Here is a 6,129-nt window from a genome sequence, read left to right as displayed (position 1 = left end):
AACACTGTTCGTGACCTGGGTTTAAGATATAGCAACAGTCTGAACTTTACTGAACACATTATATCTCAAGTATCCAAAGCTAGAAACCTGATCGGATTGATAATGATAAACTTCAATAATATCGAATCGAGATTGTTACTATACAGAAAATGTATCTTACCCATTCTTGAATATGGTATTTTAGTTTACAGTAATTGTAGACATAATGATCTGATTAGAATTGAAGGTGTTCAAAGAAAGTTCACCAAAGCTGTTCTGAGATATTCCGATAACAAAGACTATTACCAAAGATGTCAACAACTCGACTTAGAACTTCTTTGGATCAGACGTATCAAATTAAATCATGTCTTTATCTACCGGCTTATTAACGGTATTTCCTACTCATCGGTATCTACCCCTTCATACCTTATGATATCATCCCACAATCTACGCAAAAAGGAGAATATTCTAGCGATTTCAAGAACCCACACAAACTTACATCAGAATTTTTTCCTTATTCGCTACTCAACCATGTGGAACAGACTGCCAATGAACCTCCGTTGCAGTGAAACTACAACCCGGTTCAAAAGTCTCCTTGATGATTTTCTTTCCGAAAGTGGATTATGTCACCTATTGAATATCAATGTATTAAACAATGATTTATGCAAACAAGGTCCGTCATCCATTTAATTGCCTGAAAAGCAAAATAAAAACTTTAAATCTTTTCACGTCTATTTTGTTTTATTTCTCTTTATCTTAATATATGAAGTCTGATTATGTTCGTGTTTATCATTATTACCGTTATTAATATCATTACTAGTTCCCCGACACATTAGATATTCTTTTTATCACTTCTTATCCTTCTAAACATACTTAACTCCAGATTGTCCTTTGAAATCAATTTTGACTTTCATAGCATCAATCTTAATTATTTTTGCACAAATATTTATACTAATATCCGGTTTCACTCTGTATACTATTACATAAATCTAAATGTATTCATCCGAGTGCATCAAAAGATTGTTGTTTTATTTTTCAAATTGTTGATTTCCTTCTGAGGTTGATATTCATTACGCAATTATTATTCTTATCGTGGATGAAACTTTTCACTAAGTGTTCACTTCTTTTCTCTCTTCTTTCCCTTGTAGCGTGGTGTCGAGTTGAGGTTAACTATGAACACCGCTACCAAGAAACGTGTCAAATAAATCAGAAGGCGAGGGTTGAACGTAACCAAATAAATCCATAAAATCCCCGAGAAGCCAAATATCAGAGGGCAGTTAATGGACCAAGTCGAGATATATTTGCTGGCGATCTCGTGGTATCGAAAGGATACCAAGATCGTGCCAGGATACATGCTTGGTTACAGAACGTAACCGAATTCGCGCGAAGTCACAATCAAAGTGTGTGAATAAGAATAGAAGCACAATATGACTGTCATTAGCACAGTCAAACAAAGGCACATTTAAACAAACACTGGTACAGTTGGTTATAATAATAATTGTTTTTATTAAACCAGTCGTGTTCTCGTGATAAATGTGAGTCACTACACCCTCTAAATAAATATTCTTAAGATTACGAAGTTTGTAATTAAAACAATAACTTGTGCTACACTTTAATTAACTTCTCAGACCCGTTTTATCTTCACTATGCATATATGACTCATACATATTGATATTTCATTATCCTTTTCACTTAATTGAGACTTTCATCGCATCACTCTAAACTATAACTGCACAAACATTTATTTTAGCGTCATATCTTACTACAATAATAAGTTGTTTTTTCTTAATTATTTTTTGTTACTAATTTGACGACACAAACATAGTCGTTTGTTCTTGTTTTATGTTCATAAACACGCCAATTAAACTGTTTGCGTATTTCACGTCTCCTTTATTTCTATTCCCTTATTTTCTCCATTTCCTTCCTTAAACTCTATTCAATATTCTTCTCAATTACAAAGACTCGATTTATTATTATTAATATTCTACTATTATTACTCTAATTTTTTTTAATATGGCAAGTATAATGCTAACATTATTGAAAAATGTGTATTATTGCATTTTTTGAAGAAACCCGAAATGGCTTCTCCACAACACTTATGTACCCATAAGATGTTTGTGAATAATAATAATAATAATAATAATAATAATAATAATAATAATAATAATAGTGGTCTTGCATCTATGGGGCCTGTTACCCATCAGTTGGTTAGGACAACACAAAATAACATCAGCACCAAGTTAATGTGAGTTTCTTCCTGTTTATCCTGTATTAACTTTTTACTCTTCTGTACACTATGTTGAATAGCAATTAATATTATTTGCCCACTCGTTAACTTATCTACAACTCATATACTTCTATACTTTTCCGCCTGCTTTAATAAACAACTATCCTACATTATACCCTTTTTAATGCTTATACCCGGATTGGCATACTATACTTTATACTATAGTCAGTTAAAGCACGGCATCGATACCTTGCCCACAGTGCATAACTTGTAAGTGCCTGATAAGTTTGTAAAATGGTACTTACAGAAATAGTGTTTCCCAACAGTTTGTGAAACACAAAGGATTGTGTGAGGTATGAAATATATCCAACAATAAGCTTAAATGAGCCTAACATCACAAAAGAAGGGAGGGTGAAGTTACTGACCAACAAGCATTGATGGTGAGGGCGATGACTTCAATCCAACCATGTTTGTGAGGCAGAAAATTTTGTATGTATCAGGCTATTTATGATTGAGAATAAGTCAATCAAACTGTGATATTGAGGTTATTCTTCTACGCTCACCACTTAGAATCATTTTTCCAAATTTATGCTGGACTAGCAATTCCACTAAGACAACCTATAACATGCTAACTCGGACTTTTAGACTAGGATTGTGTCGCTGGCATCGGATGAACTCAAAAAGAAAAGAAAGAAAAAATTAGAAAACAAAGGATATAGCTATTAGAATTCTTAGACCTTTAGCGTCTATATGCACACCTCCTTCTAATGAACCGCTTTCTTTGTAAAAATCTTGACTTGCTTTCCGTCATGTGAGCTTACATCAACTTGTTAAACATCACAACTCATTGTTATTTATTACTACATTCCCTTATATGGAGGCTATCACTTACTTTCACTCAAACAAGAGATAATATGAATTTAGTCTAATGTCTTATATATCTGTCTGTCTATCTGGCGGCCGCTGTGGAGAACGAAAGACAGCTCTACAGACTAATAAAAGAAACTAGAATTAATAAGTCAAGCGTAAGTGAGATTATTTCGGAAAAATACGATACTCTCATCTGCTCTCAGTCCAGACGTTTAGAACGATGGGAGGAACATTTCAGAGAACAGTTCAGCTGGCCTTCAGCTACTCTACAACTACCCTCCATTCCCAGACAATGTGAATGGAACATTGAAGTAGGTCCCCCAACTCTAGCAGAAGTTCAAAAGGCTATAGTTATTCTGAAGCAAGGAAGGGCAGCTGGTCCAGATGGATTGGCAACAGAGGTCTTTAAGGATGGTGGCCCAATTTTAGCGATTAGGTTGACTAATATTTTAGCTAAAATCTGGGAGTTAGACGTTATCCCATCTAACTGGTCACAATCACTTATCGTCCCAATATATAAGAAAGGGTCAAAATCATCCTGTGACAACCACAGAGGGATTAGTTTAACTAATATAATATCTAAAATACTAGCCTCGATAATTATCAGACGCTTAACTAAGACTCGTGAACTGCAAACACGAGAGAACCAAGCTGGCTTCAGACCTGGTCGTGGCTGCATCGACCACATATTCACCATTCGTCAGGTTCTAGAACACAGGCATACTTATCGACGTCCGACAATGGTGGTCTTTCTTGACTTAAAAGCAGCATTTGACTCGGTAGACCGCGAGATTCTGTGGCAGTGTCTGTCATTGAAAGGCGTACCCCAGAAGTACATAAACCTTGTAAAGGCTCTTTACTCGAACACTACTAGTCGAGTCAGAGCTTATGGCGAACTGTCATCTACTTTTGCAACCTCAAGTGGTGTCCGTCAAGGCTTTCCACTTTCTCCATTTCTGTTTAACTTCATCATAGACCTACTGATGGAAATAACATTCTCATCGACTGAATTCTCGGGTACTGATCTCTTACCAGGAGGTCCACTTATCGACTTAGAATACGCAGATGATATAGTCCTGTTTGGTGAAGACGCCGATAAAGTGCAGAGTCTTCTGGTAGCACTGAGCAACAATGCCAGAATGTTTGGAATGCGCTTCTCTCCCTCTAAATGCAAGTTGTTGCTTCAGGACTGACCTGCGTTAACACCTGAACTAAGGATAGGGAGTGAAGTAATCGAACGCGTAGACAACTTCACTTATCTTGGAAGTCTGATCAGCCCTAATGGGTTGGTGTCTGACGAAATCTCAGCACGGATTCGAAAAGCTCGCTTGGCTTTTGCCAACATACGTCACCTATGGCGAAGGCGAGATATCCGTCTATCAATAAAAGGACGAGTATACTGCGCGGCAGTCCGTTCTGTTTTAATTTACGGCAGCGAAACATGGCCATTAAGAGTAGAAGACATCCGTAAGCTACTAGTATTTGACCACAGATACCTCAGAAATATTGCTCGCATCTAATGGGATCACCGGGTAAGTAATAGGGAGGTTCGACGCAGGGTATTAAGTAATGATGATATATCAGTCGATGAGGTTGTGAATCTTCATCGACTGAGATGGTTTGGCAACGTGTTACGTATGCCTGGACACCGATTACCACGTCGTGCAATGCTAACCGGTGTTCGAGATGGTTGGAAGAAAGTTAGGGGCGGACAAACCAGTGCTTGAAGTCATTGACTTATAGTCTGATCCATGTTGGTAGATGCAGACTACTTGGTTGGGGTCCGTGTGACTATCGTAACCAATGATTAGAGACTCTTGGTGACATGACCAGGTCTGAAGCCAGCTTGGTTCTCTCGTGTTTGCAGTTCACGAGTCTTAGTTAAGCGTCTGATAATTATCGAGGCTAGTATTTTAGATATTATATTAGTTAAACTAATCCCTCTGTGGTTGTCACAGGATGATTTTGACCCTTTCTTATATATTGGGACGATAAGTGATTGTGACCAGTTAGATGGGATAACGTCTAACTCCCAGATTTTAGCTAAAATATTAGTCAACCTAATCGCTAAAATTGGGCCACCATCCTTAAAGACCTCTGTTGCCAATCCATCTGGACCAGCTGCCTTTCCTTGCTTCAGAATAACTATAGCCTTTTGAACTTCTGCTAGAGTTGGGGGACCTACTTCAATGTTCCATTCACATTGTCTGGGAATGGAGGGTAGTTGTAGAGTAGCTGAAGGCCAGCTGAACTGTTCTCTGAAATGTTCCTCCCATCGTTCTAAACGTCTGGACTGAGAGCAGATGAGAGTATCGTATTTTTCCGAAATAATCTCACTTACGCTTGACTTATTAATTCTAGTTTCTTTTATCAGTCTATAAAGCTGTCTTGTGTTCCCTATAGTCGCCGCCTTTTCCATCTCTTTTGCTTTCATTGCCCACCACTGCTCACGGTCGTTTCTTAGACTTTTTCTTAGCCTGGATCTGATTTGTTGTCGCTCTTCATCATGTTCGGAACCTGATAGGACGAGTTTACGAGAGTCCATCAGTGTGATAGACGTTGAAGAAATCCACTAGTTCTTTGTAACTCTGTGGTTTTAGTCACTAATAGATTTCATTGCTGTTTCCACAGCTGTTTGTATATCTTTCCAAGCAGCATCTGGGTCAGCCTCGTTGTCATAACTACCTAAGTGTGACCTCAGTTGTTCCTGGAACCTATTTTTGGTTTTCTCGTTACTCAACTCAGTTCGAATGGGTCTTTTTAATGTGGCTTTTTTGCGTCCAGTGAGGCGCAAGCAGATGCGTGCCCATATTAGGGCATGGTCGGAGTCCAAGCAGGCACTCCAGAATGAGCGACAATCTTCTACCGACCCTCTCCAACGATGACTGATGGCATCATGGTCTATTTGAGTCCATCGTTGGTTTGGTGTAGGGGGTCGCCATGTTAGACGATGTCTCTCCTTATGCTTAAAATTTGTGTTTCTAAAAATAAACGATTGTCTGAGCATAGTTGCAGCAGACGATCACCGTTATCTGTTCGTTGTGCCGGTATAC

The sequence above is a fragment of the Schistosoma haematobium genome, chromosome ZW (assembly GCF_000699445.3).
Source record: "Schistosoma haematobium chromosome ZW, whole genome shotgun sequence".
Lineage (NCBI taxonomy): Eukaryota > Metazoa > Platyhelminthes > Trematoda > Strigeidida > Schistosomatidae > Schistosoma > Schistosoma haematobium.
Note: the sequence above shows the minus strand (reverse complement) of the source record.